Source organism: Taudactylus pleione, unplaced genomic scaffold, assembly GCF_031769625.1.
Source record: "Taudactylus pleione unplaced genomic scaffold, aTauple2 ptg000128l, whole genome shotgun sequence".
NCBI lineage: Eukaryota > Metazoa > Chordata > Amphibia > Anura > Myobatrachidae > Taudactylus > Taudactylus pleione.
Window position 1 is genome coordinate 5,306,096 of NW_028284530.1, and position 22,146 is coordinate 5,328,241.

General features: G+C 40.7%; 1 protein-coding gene across 2 annotated transcripts in view; it reads right to left on the minus strand.

Moving 5' to 3' along the window:
• PPARG (peroxisome proliferator activated receptor gamma) overlaps window positions 1-22,146 on the minus strand; it is a 96,886-nt gene that overhangs the window by 50,414 nt on the left and 24,326 nt on the right. The window contains exon 1 of one of the 2 annotated variants that reach the window (XM_088472766.1): window positions 8,659-8,774. The exons of the other annotated variant lie outside the window; for it this stretch is intronic. The gene's annotated coding sequence lies outside the window, so the exon portion shown is untranslated. Of the gene's footprint in view, window positions 1-8,658; window positions 8,775-22,146 lie in introns of those variants that run through there. 2 annotated transcript variants of the gene reach the window in all.

Below are 22,146 nucleotides of genomic sequence, written 5' to 3' on the forward strand. Positions count from 1 at the left end.
ATACAGTGCATCCGGAAAGTATTCACATTGCTTCACTTTTGCCACATTTTGTTATCTTACAGCCTTATTCCAAAATGAAATAAATTCATTTTTGTCCTCAAAATGCTACGCATAATACCCCATAATGACAATGTGTAAAAAGTATTTTTAGAGATTTTTGCAAATTTAGAAAAAACAAAACAAAGAAATCACACGTGCATAAGTATTCACAACCTTTGCTCAATACTTTGTTGATGCACCTTTGGCAGCAATTACAGCCTCAAGTCTTTTTGAATATGATGCCACAGCCATTTTCAGATTCTCCAGAGATGTTCAGTTGGATTCAAGTCTGGGCTCTGGCTGGGCCACTCAATAACATTCACAGAGTTGTCCTGAAGCCACTCCTTTTACATCTTGGCTGTGTGCTAAGGGTCATTGTCCTGCTGAAAGCTGAACCGTAGCCCCAGTCTGAGGTCAAGAGCGCTCTGGAGCAGGTTTTCATCCAGGATGTCTCTGTACATTGCTGCATTCTTCTTTCCCTCTATCCTGACTAGTCTCCCAGTTCCTGCAGCTGAAAAACATCCCAAGAGCATGATGCTACCACCACCATGCTTCACTGTAGGGATGGTATTGGCCTGGTGATGAGCGGTGCCTGGTTTGCTCCAAACATAACGCCTGGCATTCACGCCAAAGAGTTCAATCCTTGTTTCATCAGACCAGATAGGCCTTCAGGTGCATTTTGGCAAACTCCAGGTGGGCTGCCATCTGCGTTTTACTAAGGAGTGGCTTCCGTTTGACCACTCTAATATACAGGCCTGATTGGTGGATTGCTGCAGAGATGGTTGTCCTTCTGGAAGGTTCTTCTCTCTCCACAGAGGAATGCTGTAGCTCTGACGAGTGACCATTGGGTTCTTAGTCAGATCCCTGACTAGGGCCCTTCTCCCCCGATCGCTCGTTTAAGACAGCCGACCAACTCTAGGAAGAGTCCTGGTGGTTCCGAACTTCTTCTATTTACGAATGATGGAGGCCACTGTGCTCATTGGGACCTTCAAAGCAGCAGATATTTTTCTGTACACTTCCCCAGATTTGTGCCTCGAGAAAACCCTGTCTCTGAGGTCTACAGACAATTCCTTTGACTTCATGCTTGGTTTGTGCTCTGACATGCACTGTCAAGTGTGGGACCTTATATAGACAGGTATATGTCTTTCAAAATCATGTCCAATCAACTGAATTTACCACAGGTGGACTCCAATTAAGCTGTAGGAACATCTCAAGGATGATCAGTGGAAACAGGATGCACATGAGCTTCAATGCAAAGGCTGTGAATACTTATGTACATGTGATTTCTTAGTGTTGTTTTTTCTATTAAATGTGCAAAAATCTCAAAAAAACTTTTTACACATTGTCATTATGGAGTATTGTGTGTAGAATTTTGAGGACAAAATTGAATTTATTCATTTTTGGAATAAGGCAGTAACATAACAAAATGTGGAAAAAATTAAGCGCTGTGAATACTTTCCGTATGCACTGTATATCATGCCAAAGTAACCAGTGACAAGGATGAATAAATATGTAAACAGCTAATTTAGAAAATGTACAATCTACACTTTCCAGGCTGGAGTCAGCATGAGGGCTAGAAATGGTAAGATGGCAGCTATAGCCTGATAGTAATTCCAGACTAAAGTGGAATCCATTCAACTGAAACACCCCCTCCCCCCCCTTACTCCCCATCCCATTCCCTATCAGAACACCACTCTTTTTCCCTACCACTCATATAGCAGCACTGTATAAGATGAGTTTATTTATTTATTTATTAACAGTTTCTAATATAGTGCAGCATATTCCGTTGCGCTTTACAATTGTAAGCATTAATAGAACAAAAACGAGTAATAACAGACAGATATATAGGTAGGAACGCCCTGCTCGCAAGTTTACACTCTATAGAATTGGTCAAGGCTGGGCAAAGATCATATTAGTTTACCCCATATCCATTTGTAGAACATGAGGGGGTTACATACAAATTTATCACAACTAACCACTTTATAGATTATGCATCGTAAGGGTTTATTAGGACTTGGGATAGATGTATAACTTGAGTTACGGATAGAGTTAAGACATGGCTTAGGGTCTGCGCTTGGTAGGTATACGGATAACGCTTAGGGTAGGTTCTGAGTTAGGTAATTAATATGTCTTTTTTTTTTTTTTCTAGCCAGGTGACTTTAGTGTTATCTTTATGACATAACTTTAAAAAGGAGGCTGACCAACCAAGAGTTATTTGTCTTCATAGGAAAGCAGAGAGTTAAGATGTCTACACAGACAGCACACTAAGTATATTTACTGTGCGTGTTACTGCTGTATATATTGGTTTATATGCACCTGTGTCTATATGCACCTAGTTTACATCACTGCATGAAGTCAGCCGTCTTATGGGCAATACAAATACTCATAAACATTAATAGTACTGTACAGCACATATGCAGACAGGACATTACAATTTGCTCTTCACTGAGAGTGTAGAATTAAAGTTATAGTTTTCAAACTGCATGACATGTGCACTAAAGAGCTACACACACACAAACTGTATGATAGGGAAAGTATAGAGCTACATACAACAAATTACATGATAGGGATAGTATAGAGCTACACACAACAAATTACATGATAGGGATAGTATAGAGCTACACACACACAAATGGCACGCACAAACTTCATGATAGGGATAGTATAGAGCTACATATACAAACTGCATGACAGGGATACTATAAAGCTACATACATAAACTGCATGACAGGTGTACTATAAAGCTACATACACAAGCTGCATGATAGAGATACTATACAGTTACATACACTAACTGCATGATAGAGATACTATATAGCTACATACACAAACTGCATGATAGGGATAGTATAGAGCTACATATACAAACTGCATGACAGGGATACTATAAATACATACATAAACTGCATGATAGAGATACTAATAAAGCTACATACACTAACTGCATGATAGAGATACTATAAAGCTACATACTGTATGATAGGGACAGTATAGAGCTATATACACAAACTGTATGATAGGGACAGTATAGAGCTACATACACAAACTGCATGATAGGGATACTATAAAGCTACATACACAAGCTGCATGATAGAGATACTAATAAAGCTACATATACTAACTGCATGATAGAGATACTATAAAGCTACATACTGTATGATAGGGACAGTATAGAGCTACATACACAAACTGCATGATAGGGACAGTATAGAGCTACATACACAAACTGCATGATAGGGATAGTATAGAGCTACATACACAAACTGCATGATAGGGATAGTATAGAGCTACATACACAAACTGCATGATAGGGATATTATAGAGCTACATACACAAACTGCATGATAGGGACAGTATAGAGCTACATACACAAACTGCATGATAGGGATAGTATAGAGCTACATACACAAACTGCATGATAGGGATAGTATAGAGCTACATACACAAACTGCATGATAGGGATAGTATAAAGCTACGTACACAAAGTGCATGATAGCGATACTATAAAGCCACATACACAAACAGCATAACTGAGATACTATAAAGCTACATACACAAACTGTATGATAGAGATACTAAAAAGCTACATACGCAAACTGCATGACATGCATACTATAAGGCTACATACACAAACTGCATGATAGAGATAATATAAATCCACATACACAAACTGCATGATAGAGATACTATAAAGCTACATATGCAAACTGCATGACAGGCATACTATAAAGCTACATACACTAACTGCATGATAGGGATACTGTAAAGCTACATACACAAACTGCATGGCAGATGTACTATAAAGCTACAAATACAAACTACATGCTGGGGATAGTATAGAGCTACATATACAAACTGCATGACAGGGATACTATAAAACTACATGACAGGGATACTATAAAGCTACATACACAAACTGCATGACAAGGATAGTATAGAGCTACATACACAAACTGCATGTTAGGGATACTATAAAACTACATACACTAACTACATGATAGGGATAGTATAGAGCTACATACACAAACCACATGATAGGAATAGTATAGAGCTACACACACAAACTGCATGATAGGGATAGTATAGAACTACATACACAAACTGCATGCTAGAGATACTATAAAGCTACATACACAAATGGTATCAGAGCCGTAACTAGACTTTTAGGTGCCCTGTGCCAGAAAGAGCATTGGCGCCCCCCATATTTTTTAAATAGGGAGATAACACACCTGAAAAAAGGGCCAAGGAGTCATGGGGAAGGACCAGGGAAGAGATAGGGGAGGCCAGGAGATGCTGTGGTTAAAATAAGAGGAAGCTACAAGTGAGAATGATAATAGGAAAATTGACAGGCCCAAACAGTGCCCCCTGCCCTGGCACAGGTCGCACTACCCTAGTTACGGCCCCTGAACAGCATAACTGGGATACTATAAAGCCACATACACAAACTGCATGATAGAGATACTATAAAGCTACATACGCAAACTGCATGACAGGTGTACTATAAAGCTACATGCACTAACTGCATGATAGGGATACTAGAAAGCTACATACACTAATTGCATGATAGGGATAGTATAAAGCTACATACACTAACTGCATGATAGGGATACTATAAAGCTACTTAAACTAACTGCATGATAGGGATACTGTAAAGCTACATATGCAAACTGCATGACAGGTGTACTATAAAGCTACATACACTAACTGCATGATAGGGATACTATAAAGCTACATACTCAAACTGCATAATAGGGATAGTATAGAGCTACATACACAAACTGCATAATAGGGATAATATAAAGCTACATGCAAAAACTGCATGATTGGGAAACTATAAAGCTACAAACACAAACTGTATGGCAGGTGTACTATAAAGGTTCAGTCAGGTGCATAAATATTGGGACATTGACAGAATTTTCATATTTTGGCTTCTATTCACCACCACAATGGCTTTGAAATGAAACAAACAAGATGTGCTTTAACTGCAGACTTTCAGATTTAATTTGAGGGTAATTACATCCAAATCAGGTGAACGGTGTAGGAATTACAACGGTTTCTATATGTGCCTCCCACTTTTTAAGGGGCCAAAAGTAATGGGACTATCAACTCAAAAGCTATTTCATGGACAGGTGTGGGCTATTCCCTCATTATTTCATTATCAATTAAGCAGGTAAAAGGTCTGGAGTTGAAGCTAGGTGTGACATTTGCATTTGGAAACAGTTGCTGTCGACTCTCAATATGAGATCCAAAGAGCTGTCACTATTAGTGAAACAAGCCATCATTAGGCTGAAAAATCAAAACAAACCCATCAGAGAGATAGCAAAAACATTAGGTGTGGCCAAATCAACTGTTTGGATCATTCTTAAAAAGAAAGAATGCACCGGAGAGCTCAGCAACACCAAAAGACCCGGAAAACAACTGTGGTGGATGACAGAAGAATTATTTCCCTGGTGAAGAAAAACCCCTTCACAACAGTTGGCCAAATCAAGAACACTCTCCAGGAGGTAGGTGTATATGTGTCAAAGTCAACAATCAAGAGAAGACTTCACAAGAGTGAATATAGAGGGTTCACCACAAGATGTAAACCATTGGTGAGCCACAAAAACAGGAAGACCAGATTAGAGTTTGCCAAACAACATCTAAAAAAGCCATTACAGTTCTGGAACAACATCCTATGGACAGATGAGACAAAGATCAACTTGTACCAGAGTGATGGGAAGAGAAGAGTATGGAGAAGGAAAGGAACTGCTCATGATCCAAAACATACCACCTCATCAGTGAAGCATGGTGGTGGTAGTGTCATGGCGTGGGCATGTATGGCTGCCAATGGAACTGGTTCCCTTGTATTTATTGATGATGTGACTGCTGACAAAAGCAGCAGAATTAATTCTGAAGTGTTTTGGGCAATATTATATGCTCATATTCAGTCAAATGCTTCAGAACTCACTGGACGGCGCTTCACAGTGCAGATGGACAATGACCCGAAGCATACTGCAAAAGCAACCAAAGAGTTTTTTAAGGCTAAAAAGTGGAATGTTATGCAATGGCCAAGTCAATCCCCTGACCTGAATCTGATTGAGCATGCATTTCACTTGATGAAGACAAAACTGAAGGGAAAATGCCCCAAGAACAAGAAGGAACTGAAGACATTTGCAGTAGAGGCCTGGCAGAGCATCACCAGGGATGAAACCCAGCGTCTGGTGATGTCTATGCGTTCCAGACTTCAGGCTGTAATTGCCTGCAAAGGATTTGCAACAAAGTATTAAAAAGTGAAAGTTAGATTTAGGATTGTTTAGTTTGTCCCATTACTTTTGGCCTCTTAAAAAATTGGAGGCACATATAGAAACCGTTGTAATTCCTACACCATTCACCTGATTTGGATGTAATTACCCTCAAATTAAATCTGAAAGTCTGCAGTTAAAGCACATCTTTTTTGTTTCATTTCAAAGCCATTGTGGTGGTGAATAGAGGCCAAAATCTGAAAATTCTGTCAATGTCCCAATATTTATGCACCTGACTGTACATACAAAAACTGCATGCAAGGGATAGTATAGAGCTACATACACAAACTGCATGATAGGGATAATATAAAGCTACATACACAAACTGCATGATAGGGATAATATAAAGCTACATACACAAACTGCATGAAAGGGATAATATAAAGCTACATATACAAACTGCATGATAGGGATAATATAAAGCTACATATACAAACTGCATGATAGGGATAATATAAAGCTACATACACAAACTGCATGATAGGGATAATATAAAGCTACATATACAAACTGCATGATAGGGATAATATAAAGCTACATACACAAACTGCATGATAGGGATAATATAAAGCCACATACAAAAACTGCATGATAGGGATACTATAAAGCTACAAACACAAACTGTATGGCAGATGTACTATAAAGCTACATACAAAAACTGCATGCTAGGATAGTATAGAGCTACATACTGTACACAAACTGCATGATAGGGATAATATAAAGCTACATACACAAACTGCATGATAGGGATAATATAAACCTACATACACAAACTGCATGATAGGAATAGAAAGCTACATACACAAACTGCATGATAGGGATAATATAACGCTACATACACAAACTGCATGATAGGGATAATATAAAGCTACATACACAAACTGTATGACAAGGATACTATAAAGGTAACTACACAAACTGCATAATAGGGATAATATAAAGCTACATACACAAACTGCATGATAGAGATAATATAAAGCTACATACACTAACTGTATGGCAGGTGTACTATAAAGCTACATACACAAACTGCATGCTAGGGATAGCATAGAGCTACATACACAAACTGCATGATAGAGATACTATAAAAGTAACTACACAAACTGCATGACATATACTATAAAGCAACCTACACAAACTGCATTACAGGCAGTGCTATTTTTCATCAGCAACTCAGTTCCTGAACCTCTCATTAACTATGACGTAATGTCCTGGGTCAAAATGTATTTTCCATAAGATAATTTTTATTTTAAGTCTATTTTGAGTGCCTTCTTTTCTAAGTACTATGTATATGTATATATAATATATATATAATTGTTTTTCTATAGCTCCACCCACAGTTCTTGAACCTGTTTTTCCAGAAAAAAAGCTCTGATTACAGGTATACTATAGAATTACATACACTGCACACTAGTGTTAAATTCTGCATTTAACTTCAATTCTCCACACATTAAGCACATGTAAATGGATGTAAAATAAAAATCAAATGAGACCGCACATATTTGTGTTTTATATGTGACTAATGTTTGTTACAAAACAGTGTATTTTATTAATGTCATTATAGTGCATCTGATATTATCATTCATCTCAATGGCGGTGCAATGAATGTTAAGAACCATTTAAGTATATGTTTCCACGTTTTGCCAGACATGTTTAATAAAATGTATTTGTTAATGGATCTAAATGCAACAAACACATCCAAAAATGCAATGCTGTTTATATGTATTTTTTTTACTTGCACGCTGTGAAGAGATTTGCCATTTGTGAAGTTACGGCAAATGTACTGTATGTTATGTCATTTTTTCATGATTGGTAGTAACTATAGTATTACATCTGAAGTGTGAGCCTGTATAGCCTACAATTGCTTACTTATTGTGTCTCTAATACTTTGTTGCAATCTTTTTTGCTGGGTCTTAAAACCTTACAGCTGTTGAACCAGTTTCTTATTGTGGTTTAAAATTATTTTGCTTTTGTCAGCAACAGTGATGTATTTGCATTCTGTGCAGATTCTAAATATATATTCGTACTGTTCACATAATGAATCCGTGTCTTTAATATACTTATTGTAATTTAGTTATTTGGCACCTCGCCCAGTGATGTAGCAAATCTTTACTTGGTAGGGTTCCCAGAGCATATACAGGATGTGCATTAATTTGCAGACACACGTACATATTTAACAAAACCCCCTTATTATAAATAACACATTTGTAAGGACTTGCATGCCCATACGTGCAGGGGACGCAAAACAATGTCAACACTGGCATTTGTAAATTAACCTCTCGCCGCAGCCAAAATATATAACAACTGTACATGTAATAGTTCAAAGATAAAAATTTACATTTTAGAATCATTTCCAGAGACTCTTTGCTCTTGAGCATTTGAACCTAGTCATGTCATGTGTTGTCCAGAACCAACATTCCAAGGACTCTTTAAATCTACTGGTACTTGTTAATTATAAGGGCTCCATTTGTGGTTGGCACTCAAGAGTAATGCTGCTTTCCAGGTGATTCTGTAGGCACTTTACCCAGACCAGAGTTTCCCAAACTCTGCCATTACAGTCCAGGTTTTAAGGATATCCATACTTGAGCACAGGTGATTTAATTAGCACCTCAGGTAATTTGATTTAACCATCTATGCTCAAGCATGGATATTCTTAAAACCTGAACTGTGACGGTGCGTGCAAGGGGAAGATGAGTGCCGCACCGGGTGTCACCACACCCGTTGACGCCTCTGACACCTGTATAAGTAACAAGTACCACCAAACTTTTTTAATGTAGGGACAGATACTGAAACATTTGTCAATCCCTAATTTTAGCCTTTATTCTTGTATATGGTACTTAGTATTCAAGCAGCATTTCTAAAAAAAAACATGTAAAAAAAAATACACATTTTCTGACTCGGTATCTGAAGCTGAGCGGTGCTGCATTTCATGTAACACGCATTCAGCAAGTGGCTATTTATTGGTTTATTGATCACTGTCCAAAGTTCACATGTTTGACTGAAAAGAGTGTGGGTTATTTGTAGCTTGCGATAACAGGTCAGCTCTGAAGTTCTGTGCAAGGTTTGTGCAACAGATGCAAGTAATCAGGGCCTTGTAGCCCTAACTCAGGGCTCACGAAAAGTCTGTTACATAGATTATATATACACTATAGCAAAATAAATACGGGAGCTGCTAAATAAATGCTGCAATGGTCTTCAAATTAGCACTTAGGGAGCAAATTTAAATTCTTCTTAAATACAGTAAAGGATGTAATGCTGCCTGAAATGATCACCTACAGTTCAAGCAGCATTTATGTACTGTATAAGAATCACATGGAGTTAAATACTGTATACTTGTTAAGCAGGGTTGGGTACGGGATGCCAGCGCTCAGAATCCTGACGTCGGCATCCTGACTGGGTTACAATGCCGACACCGGTAAGCAGGCTAACTCTGACCCTACCCCTAAACCTAACCCTCTCCCCTGCAGCCTAAATTTAACCCTTTCCCACTGCAGCCTAACCCTAACTCTCACCTGAGTGCCGAACCCTAACCCTCCCTCTAACAGTGGCTATGTTACAATAAGAAAAGCCACAGGAAGCGTCTTAAGTAATAAGACACCCACTGCCGGCTTCTCTGATCTGATGCTGCGTCTGCAGGCACCTGAGTAACCCGCAGGTTTATCAGGATGGCCGTGCATTTCACGCTGCCGGAGCCAGTGAAGCTGCTACCAAGTGCCGACATGCCCCTGTATTCTTGGACGCTGAATGTCGCCGCCCCTTCCTCGCACCCAAACGTTCGCAGCATGTTAAACATGCGCTGGGTTAGAGGGCAGTGCGATTGCAAAACATCGGAGTTGTAATTAAACCATAGGGTTTTCCTACAACTCTCAATCAGCCCCATAGTTCTTTAAAAAATATATAATAATCTGACTATATTTTTTTTTATATATATAGAGGGGCATTTGAACCTAGAATATTCCTGCAACAGTTTAAAAGCTACTTCACATCAACATTGCGACCCTTCCACTAACCTGATCAGAAAAGTGTACAGTGCAGGTCACTCTCTCCCACAGGGTCAGCACAATATTTTCCTGAAACACTCAGTGTTGCTGTAAACATTCTGATGATGTAATTGGTTACAGGTTGTTCTATCAACACAAAATTTAAAATTGGTGGTACATGGAGGACACAATGCTAGGAATTAAGATGGTGCTATGACCCTAGTTAAATCCACCTAAAAGAGGGTAAATACTTTATAGTTTATATTACACAATAATGTCAATAATAATAATTGGCTGGATATAGTTAAATACATATGTCCCAGTTCTGCAGGAGATAACTGCTCGGTCTCTAGTAGTTCAGGTGTAGAGGATTGTTTATGGAACCATAGTATAAATGAGATTCAATTAGCCCCTGTAAACTGAACACCGGTTTTCGGGTCTCCTGAGATCTGGTGATAACTGCCCGTTAACTCACAGGTCCGAGAACTTATCACGGATCCTGTGAGTTAAACGCCCGATGACCTGTGTTAACGCACGTGTTTAACATCCGTTAACAAGGCTATCTGGTGAACGCGGGAGGCGTAATTTACCGCATGGATTTGAATTCCTCCCTATGTTGGCTAGCAGCAATATTAACCTTAATAATGGGTAACAAAAATCTAAAACATTTAAGAATTTGTTGAAAATATACAATTTTTGCAAATATGCTGTGAGAATCATGTCAAATTGAATAGCATTTTGCTAGACTGAATACTTACTTGATCTCCTAAATATAAAACATCCAGAAAACAAGATAATTTGTATGAGGTTTGCCCATTGTCTCAGATAATACTATATAATAACTAGATAACTAATTAATGTATGAAATAATGGCAGAAAACATTTACAAACTGGTGAATGTCTTCATAAGAGCTCCTATTGGCTGAGCCATGGGGGTGCTTACATCACACTGCAGAGGCAGTACCTGAAATACCAGTATGTTCTTTTATTAGAAATGTATATTATCAATGAATATTGGCACTTTAGGCATGATCACATCAGTAAATAAGAATCCTCTTGTATAGAATTTTACAGAACGACATGACTGAATTTGCTCAAATCTGATCTACCATTGTGTTTCTCCCCAAAAGACCATCACAACAGTTACCAATATGAAACAATTCATCCATTTCTACACTGAAAGCATGGTCGACAGTTACCATGTCGACAGACAACATGTCGACGTCCCTAGGGTTAGGAACTAAGGGAGAGTTAGGGGTAGGAATTAAGCGGAAAATACTCACCAGAATTGTGCTCCATCAGACGTCTGTGCCAGAACTGCACGTCACATGACTGCTGGGACCCAGAAGCCGCCGCTCCCGCCAGGACCAGGTACATGACCGCTGGGCCATCAGGGATGTTATGTCGACATTCTATCATGTCGACGTGTCTCCCGTGTAGACATGATGAATGTTAACATGATCACTCATGTTGACTTGATGCATGTTGACGTAACAACTGTCGGCATAACATACCACACCCCATTTTCTGGTTTGACTCAATATTTGTTTAGCCTATCATATCACTAGGGACTTTTGGCATCACTGATAATGGAACACATGCAACTGTGCCTCATGCCTCAGTGGTGTCACTCGCTCATAGTGAAATGACAGGGTAAATATTGGTTCAGCCTACAAAAACACTGGTACAGCCCACTGTGTGCTGCGGAAAATAAAGACAATAAAAATAAGGTGTCATGTATACAAGGACAGGCTAAGTAGTAAGAGGTATATTATGAGATCAGCAAGAATAGGAAGATGAACTATAACAGTGTCCAGGCAGATACATCAGAATGCTGCAGATAATCTGGGAACCAGAGCTGTCACTCAGCTGTTCTCAGGGAGCTGGGCAACTGACTGATGATTGACAGCGATGTTTCCCAAGAGGCCGTTACACATTTTATGCAAAATATCTCTGTTTGCTCCGCTCAGTTGTTCAATATGTACATAGACAGTAAGTTGTCCCTGACTAAAGCTCCCTGCTGCGACTCCCGCTCAATAACATGTTTTTATACAGTTTTCCAGCTTCATGAGAAGTTCGATGTGTACAGTTTATTTGGATGTAACCTTTCCCTCACTATTCTTATTTTAGTATCCAGCTTCCACGTAATTCTCCCAGTGGGAGATGGCGAACTTCCTCTATGTCAAGAAACTATCAGGTCACTAGGATAATTCTAACATCAGCACTCACAAATAACGAAACAAACCAGATAGTGACGTTAATAGACAGACAGATAGATAGATAGATAGATAGATAGATAGATAGATAGATAGATAGATAGATAGATAGATATGGCATGTATTACAAATCCATTAAATGTACATGCAATATATTTTACATAAAGTTCTATTAATTTATAATTGTATAAATCTATAGTAGTAACACCTTATATTGGCATTTATTATTATTTATTACCAGTTATTTATATAGCGCACACATATTCCGCAGCGCTTTACAGAGAATATTTGCCCACTCACATCAGTCCCTGCCCCAGTGGAGCTTACAACCTATATTCCCTATCACATGCACACACACATACACATTAGGGTTAATTTTCGTTGGGGGCCAATTAACCTACCAGTATATTTTTGGAGTGTGGGAGGAAACCGAAGCACCCGAAGGAAACCCAGGCAAGCACAGGGAGAACATACAAACTCCACACAGGTAGGGCCGTAGTGGTGAAGCGAACCCACAACCTCCGTGCTGTGAGGCAGTAATGCTAACCATTACACCTTCTGTGCTGCCCAAATGTATGGACTACCAATGTACTTTCTGTAGTGTGTTTTGAACATGGCTGATCAAAGCCTATTGCTAATTGACTGCTGTATCACACAGTGACACGTCCTCCTGCCTCCACCACCCCTGAGTGTTACAGTTTCTTCTTTTATTTGAAGAAATGTGAACAACTTGCACATATTTACAGCCTTATATTATCCTCTATTTCCCACACAGCTGGATATTTTGTTCTGAGTTATTTTCATTGGGAGACCCTGCTAGTTACTCCGGTGTCCTTGAACTGGAACTTAAATGGACTTACAGCAGGAAGAGTAACATGGAGGCTTTTGGCCAGGGGACAACATCAGATACAGTGGCTATTTAAAATGTTCTTTCTCTGTGAGAAAGGAGACAGTTTATGGGACCTACATGTAGCTCAGGAGCCAAGAGCTTCCTGGAGATGAAAACCAGAAATCGTTGTAATCTGGAAAGGTAAATAATTTTACATATATAAAAATATGGCTCAAGTGAAAAATAAATAATTTTTATTGCAGATTTTATGCTACTTTAATGTCTAAAATAGGTGATGCAGTATTATAGTGTCTGACTGATATATATATATATAGTTGATATGTACTATACTATGGGGCCTATTTATCAAGCTGGTTTTATCGAGCTTCACTTTTCAGAGTTTGGTCTCTTTGGTTTATGCCATCCTTAGATGGTGTGAACCATTTTTTGCCTATAGAGACATTCTCACAGGAGAGAGATCTCACGATCCCCCTCCCGCAGCTTCTGGCTCCAGAATCTGAAACTATGCATATGTGCAGTGTCAGATTCTCCGGATAAGTCTTCCACAAATGTGAAAGACTCCTACGATACTCCTGGGAATGTAACTCACATTGGGGGTCATTCAGACCCGCTCGTGAGCGGCAGTGCGCTCACAAGCGGGTCGATGTTCCCCCACTGCGCATGCGCACGACGGAAGGAGCTCCGTCATGCGCATGCGCGAGACCCGGCGAGCGACGGGCTCTCCATCGCTCCGGGTCTCGCACCAAAGGGGACGTGCTGTCGATGTTGATTGACAGCACGCCCCCCTTTGGTGGGCGTGCCGGGGGCGTGCCTGCCAGACGGAGGAGTTCCCATGGGAATGCCTACCGTCCCAAGCCGGCCCCACTGACATCACTAGTGATGTCAGTGGGAGTGATTTTGGCTCTGATAGAGCCAAAATCACTCCAGGGCTTGCGGCAGCGAGACCCTACCGCAGGGTCTCCGTCGCAAGCCCGATGGTCGCGATGGTCAAGACCATCGCGACCATCATCATGGACGCTCGCTATAGCTGTGGGTGGTAACCCACAGCTATGTGAGCGTCCATGAGGACGCTCCAAAAAAAGGTAGGAGGGCCCTGATTCAGAGCGAGCGCTCTGGTTAGAGCGTTCAGCTCTGAATCAGGCCCATTATCCCCGTTATGATGCTCAAGGCAAAAAAATCATTATACTACACGATTTTAATACATATGCCCCTATATCTTATAAAACTGAATTTGCCATAGTTGGACATTATCAAGCGTGCCTTCAAGAAAAAGGGAGTTTTCTTTTCTTCCTTGTGCATTATCAAATAGGGGCAACATGGCCACATGTCTGGCAACAACTAACCGACATTCCGGAATGAATAACTGCAACTGGACTTTTTCCTTGATATTGGAAAATCATTAGTTTGCAGTCAACTGCCGGCCAGCTTGCCTGTGGTCTACTGGGATTTGGTCCTTTGGACATAATTCTGTGCAACTGAAGAGTTGATCACTCAACAATGGGCCAAATGACCAGAAAGACACACATAGGCACCACTACTAGTAGCAGAATAATTTTCACTCCGAAAATATACAACTGATGCCATACTGCCGATGTTTTACCCAAGCCGCCTTGGAGATGTCGGGGGGTGTTGGTGTCATTGCTGCCCTGCTCCCACTGAAGAATGTTGCGAATCACAACGCTGTGAAGTGGGTGCAGGACCATGATGATGTACTGCAAATCGTAACATTGGGCTCCGGGACCCCAGAGAGGTGGGTGAAGTAGAGAAAGCTGGTCTACCCCCTTCTGATACTGAAAGAGCTCCACAAAAGATGGGAGTCTCCCCAACATCCTGGAGTGTAGGCAAATATGACCTAAAGTGCAGAGATCATCCTGACTCATGATCATTGAGGAAACACCAACATAGAAACTAGACAATAAGGTAGGAAATGTCAATAGTCATTTGGCAATGTGAAATAGGTGCAACTCTGCAACAACTCTGTATACCTACCTTTTTAGTAACGCCTACTCTACTCCCACCTATGCGACTCACACTGGTACTGACCCTCGCTATTGTCCCTGGGCCTGATTGCTCAGCAGTAGCGAGCAGTCCCCTACTGCAGCCCCGGACACAGCAGCGCGCCCCCTCCCTCTTACCTGTCAGCAGTAATTAGTACCCGCTCCCCCCCCCCTCAGCACCCCTGCACATAAAAAACTACAGAAAAGTATTTGCTTTGTATTATTTATTTATTTTTTTAAGAAACTAAAGTGGCATTAATAAAATGCTTCAGTACACAGGTACAGTAAGTCTTGAGTCTGTTTTTAATGCTTTCTAGAATGGATTCCATAGTGTTGGATCTACAAGGTATGGTAGATTCTAGGTAGTGCTCATAGTCCTACATCTGCAGATTGAAGTAAGTAAGAGGGAGTGTAAGGCTTTAGAAACTGCCTCAGGCACCTTTGACCTTGGTCATGTAGGGCTTTGAAAGTCAGCAAGCCAATCTTGACATATGTTCGCCATCTTACAGGTTGCCAGTGAAGGGAGTGGAGAGTGGGTGTTAGTTATCTGGAAGGAACTGGTCTGATTAGTAAACAGCCTGGCTGCTGCATTTTGTACCAGCTGCAAGCACTGCAATTCCTTTGCTGGTATATCCAGGTAGAGAGCATTGCAGTAGTCTAAGCGTGATGATACAAATGCATGTATGAGTGTAAGGTGATCTTCTGTAAGAAGTAAGTGCTTGATTCTGGCTACAGTATATCCCTCAAATTAAAGAATAAGGATTTGATCATGGCTGACACCTAAAGTTTAAGTGGACAACACGAAGATCTCGCATATGTTCAGTGTATTGTAATTCTGAATCCCCAAGCTTAATTACAGTTGCTTGGCTAAGCTGTAGTCTTGTCCTCTGATGGTGAGGTTCTATCAGAAGAACCTATGCTGACATGCAGCTTAATAACAATTATTGTTGTACACACTGGCCGATGTATCGGGCGTTCAATTGGGACCGTCGGGTGGGTGTGTACCAGCGATATGTCTGTGAACGACGGCGTTCACAGACATATTGTATCGGCTGTGCAGCACATCTGATTGCCAATATATCAGAATCAGACTTTATTTCACCAAGTATAAAAATATATATGGACTTTGACTCCGGAACCACTGACCACATATATTGCCACATTGAGCTGTGTGTACGGCTGTTCAGGTGACCACCCATACACTTACTGCAGAGTAAATGCCCGCCCAGTTGTGACATCAGGCACGACACATCGGGTCAACGATTGGTAAGTGTGTTTGCACTTACCAATCATCAGATAGGATGGCGGCTTGGCCATCGTCCTATTGTGTACCCAGCTTAAGTCACTGCTATCATGTATAGGCGTATCAAAGAACAATTGACTATTTGATGGAACCGTCCAATCTTTAGTAGTGAACAGGGGCCTGCTTAACATATATTTGGTTTTAATGTAAGTGGCCATAGCTGGGCAGATCAGGGGCAAGGCTAATTTGTCGACCAGTGGCAGAGTCAGATGTTGGTATATATTCAAATGTTACCAACCAGGTATGAACGCAGTATGAAGTTATAAGGGATTGGATAAGCTTTTAACACTACCTTGTAACCAGACTAATTTAAGCCAATATCTAACTGCTTGCTATGACTTACAGTACACTGCATGTTTCTCTTGCACACTATTACTGAATACACCAATAACTGCTATGTTTAATGCTCGGTATCCCCACATATGTAGTAGCAATAGCAATGCAGAGATTGGGGATCTGTTCCAGCCCGACACTGGAACAGATCCCGGCAGCGTGAGCCCGACAGCGCTGGAAATCCTGATCGTTGTAAGGTAAGTATAGACTAACCTAACACCCCTAACCCTAACCCTCCTTAGGGTGCCTAACCCTAATCCCCCCTGTAAGTGCCTAACCCTAACCCCCCCCTTCCCTGCTGCCTAAACCTAAGTCCCCCGGGGGGGTGCCTAACCCTAAGTCCCCCCCTGGGTGCGCTAAACCTAACCCTCTCCCCCGCGGCTGTCCGCTCGCGGCGCCCGGCATCCCTTCGATCGGGATGCCGGGCGCCGGTCTCCCGGCGTTGGGGAAATGAGCGGCGTCTACATCTAGACGCCGGGCATTTCACCCTCGCCGGGATATGACAGTTGGGAAGCCGGCTGTCGGCTTCCCGATTGCATCCCAGGGATTGGGATGAGGCATGAGCTTCTGTGGTAGCCTGTATTTCAGTGTGATGTTTAGGTAATGATCTTTGCTCATGAGCGATATTATTATCATTACCATAATTGCCATTTTGTACATTTGAATATAACACGCAAGGCTACTACGGAACGTCACAGCTAACTAAATTGCTCCCAAGATGTCTGTATAATTTACAGAAACAGGAACCACACCGCTGTGACAAGCTCACTGGCATCTACAGAAACATTGAATAGGATTGTAATTAATGTCATCAGTTTCATGTAAAACACATGACGCACTACAGCATTAGTGGTGTGCGACTTGTAGTACCATAACAGCGGGAGAGACGCAGTTGGCCTATCTTCATGTTAGAAGAACAAAAGACATTTTAATTCTATCTTTTACCACCAATGATTGAAAAATATATTTCTCTCTTTTGGAGTTGAGTGGGAGTTAAGTGTTGTGCAGGGAGGTGTGAAGCTGGGAGTCCTGGCTCTGATTATACACACACTGTTTGCACAGGGCAGGCCTGCATCTTGCGTGTGAACTTGTATTGGACTTGATAATGATCATGGCCTATTACATTTTCACTGGTTTGTGATTTGCTGCCCAGTACACACCTAGAATCCAGTTCTTCAACCATAAACTCCACGGCACTAACCAGCTAGATAACTTTATCTAGGCATTTTTCTTGTCAGGAGTTAATATGCTTTGCATTCATGCTCTCTTTTTATAGAATCATTTATTTTAGTTATAAATTAACTCCAGTGTGTGTGGCCAGGTTTCTGATACCTGAACACTTCTGCTGGCTATGTTTGGCAAACTCTTGAATTGTTTGCAGCAACAAAAAGTTAAGCGCTTTGCAGGTATAGAGATCTAAAAAAAATCATTAACCGACTTTAACAAATTTGTATTATGTTTCAAGAAATAAGAAAACAAACATAGCACATTCCACTAAACTTTAAACAGTACAGGAAAGATACAGATGGTGTAGAAAATTTATCTCCAAAGGGTGCAGGTTGTCATTTCGCAAATAACTCACATATTCCAAGCTACTCACAGCTCGATTAATGAGTGATTTGTTTGCAATTTAAGCAAATAATTAGTAGTGAATCGTTCTCAATGCATTATTTACAACAATAAACTCTGCTCCATCTGCACAGTTATCACAATTTTTTCAGTAGGTACTAAACCTTCAAATAATTACTTCCCTCACAATTGTGGAAACGCACTTTCCTGTATGAAGTGTGCCTGGATAGATCAAAAGGCATTCCAGTGTGTAAGACAACACCTGGTTTTAACCAACAGTGGGATGGAAATGAATGAAGGGAAGAATATAAACTCTGATTAATTTAGATTTAACTTCAAAGTATCTATGGCACCTCCAGGAGAAAATGGCAGATAGGCAACTTGTCTAAGAGAAGATATTATGGCATGTTTGGAGCCAGAGAGAGACGCCAGTGGTGACACAGATAGACAGACTGGGATTCCTGCAGAAAATTGTGCAGTGTGACAGAAGGTAGACTTAGGGGTATATTCATGAAGTAGTGGCCTCAAAATATAAAGTGCCACTAATATTCCATGCAAAATACACAAACTTTGCACTTAATATTAGTGCTGCTTTAAATTTTTAGGTCAAACCCCATGAGAAGCGGTGGATTAGAAAAGCCGCTGCTTCCTAATTATATAATATACCCTCTAAGCGGGATGTAGTTATGAGACCCATTCCCTCTCGGCTTATTCAGCCTCTTCGCTCTTCTGGAGTCAGCTGTTAGCTTGACTTAGACACAGGATAAAGGCATGGGTCCTGCATGAATAGTAAGCCTGTGCCTGGCCTCATTTTACAGCCTTATGCTGGACATACACTATACAATTATCTGTCAGATACCTGTCCAATCTGGCAGGTTGGAATGAAAACCTGGTAATGTATGGGAGCAAATGACAATCATCCATTTACTCAGAAGTACTGGAAAACAGACAAAAATGGTTGTTCAGACAAATTGGCTAAAACACACGAATTAAACCAATTTGAACAATTGTTTTTTGTCCATTTGCCAGTGTTTAAGACCATATGATCGACTGTCATTTGCTCCCATACATTACCAGGTTTTCATTCCAACCAGCTAGATTGGACAGATATCTGACAGATAATTGTATAGTGTATGCCCAGCTTTAGATATGAAAAAATCCTTAAACATGAAAAATAGCCATTATCTATGCAAAGTATAAAATAATTAGCATCACCAGAATAAGTAAACATTATTTTACAAGAGAATAATAGATAATCTCCTTCTAACAGCTACAAGTAAACCAAGCAATGAATACAAATCTCTTACTGTTTTAGTATTATGCTTTCTTGCTTTATCTATGTTCAATTCTCTCTAATGCTCCCTAATGCATACTACCAAGGGGAAATTCCCTACTATGAGCTGTATTCAATTTGAGCCGAGCCGCGATACTTTTTCGCGGCCCGGACTTTTCGCCTACTTCGCCTTTTTTGCAGGTGGAAAAGTATCGCGCGTGTGCCCGCTTTACCCCCAATTCAATTTGAAAGTACACGAAAACAGGACCCGGCGAAACTTGAACAGGCGAAAAGTACTGTCAGAAATGGGGAAATCAGCCTGACACCCCCCAGAAGATGCTCTGACATGGGGGTTAGCTATGGTTACCCCCAATTTGCCTGGCTGAAGGTATTTGGTGTTTTCAAACGGGCTCAATAGCTGCTAAATAGCGTTTTCTATATGTGGTGCAGAATGGTATTCTGGAGTATTTTTTCCAGAAAATAACTTATCCCAGCAAATTTGAGGTAATTGAAAATGGGGGTCAGCATATTTAAAAGTTGCTAAAGTGAAGTTGAAAAAATTGTGAAAAATCCACCTGCCGCAAACACCTGCAATAAAAAAAAACACTTGGGGCATACTTGGGGACCCCCCCAGAGTCAAGTTCGCTAGTTTTTAACTTTGTACCCCAACATTTTTTTTTGCCCCCTTTTTCAAAGTCATTTTTTGGGGTGTCCTTAAGTGTTTTAAAAAATGTACCTTTGGGGGACTGTCTGAAGGCTGCAGGGGGGTTCCCGCAACGTTGCACCCCAAAACCACAATTCTGCATTTTTTTCCGCCTGCTATTCATAGGCAAAACTTTTTCACCTAATACATTGCACTGACTTTCCACAGAGGTGGAAAGTCTTTCAAATTGAATACAGGGTGAAATCAAAACAGACGAAAATGACGTAATTGGCGAAAAAGTATCGCGGATATGGACTTTTCGCCTCAAATTGAATACGGGCCTATGTCTGTTGGAAGATCTGGGCACTACATGGTATAGTGGTTAATGGTTTCAAACGCATGGTACTGAGGTCATGAGTTCAATTCCATGTAATGCCCTACCTGTGTGTTATGTATGTGCTATCACCATGTATGCCTCGATTTACTGCGGGTGATCTAGGTAATCTGGCTCCCTCCAATACTCCAAAAACACACTGTACTGGTAGAATAATTGGTCAAAAAGGAAATTTAGAAATGGCAGGATGGAAAATGTAAGTGATTGAAATGTCATAGTAATGCAATTGAAGCAGTAGGAGATGTGGCATACCAGCATATACTGGTCCACTGATAGCATGCGTATGTGTATGCTGGGATGTAAGTTGACATCCCGGCGCTCAGAATACCAGCGCCGGAATCCCGCCAGCAGTCGGAATCCTGGTGCCAGAATACGGACCGCCAGCATCCCGACAGTAAGTAGAGGGTTAAAAGCTTGGAGAGAGATAAAATTGGAGATAAATAGCACCAACCAATCAGCTCCTAACTGTCACTTTACAGGCTGTGTTTGCAAAATGACAGTTAGGAGCTGATTGGTTGGTACTATTTATCTCCAATTTTATCTCTCGCCAAGCTTTATTAAATCTCCCCCTTAGACTGTGAGCTACAATGGGGCAGGGACTTATGTGTACAGCGCTGAATAAAGTTTCCCACCAAATGTAAAGAGAGGGTGACAAGCACACCTGACACATGCACACTGGGGTGTTTGTCATATACCCATACTATTGATATTTGTATTTGTCTTATCTGTAAAGAGTACATAGGATCTTCCCAGAAACTAGGGATGTGCGACGACCCCCGTGTTTTGGTTTTGGATCTGTATCTCCTTCAAGGTTTTGGATCTGGATTTGGTTTTGCAAATCACCCTCAAGTGTTTTGGTTTTGGATCTGGATTTTTTAAATAAAAAATAGATCAAAAGTTTTAAAAACAGCTAAAATCATGTAATTTATGCAATCCAAAACCCGAAATTCGGAATTAAAATCCGAATTTCGAACCGCAAAAAGATCAAATCAACAACCCGGATTTACCAGATTGAAACCGCGAATCGGATTTACCCGGATTCACGAAATTCGTGTGGAGACGGATTTCTGGAGAACCGAACCGCACATCTCCACCAGGAACCATATTATTCCATATTATACCTGAGTTTCTAGACAAAGGGCCGTATTCAATTGCCAGCGAAAAGTTCTCTCCGTTGATATCATTTCGCCAGGCGTGAACTTTTCCCCGTATTCAATTCCAAAGACTTTTCACCAGTGTGAAAAGTCTGCGCCTTGTAACCAGTGGGA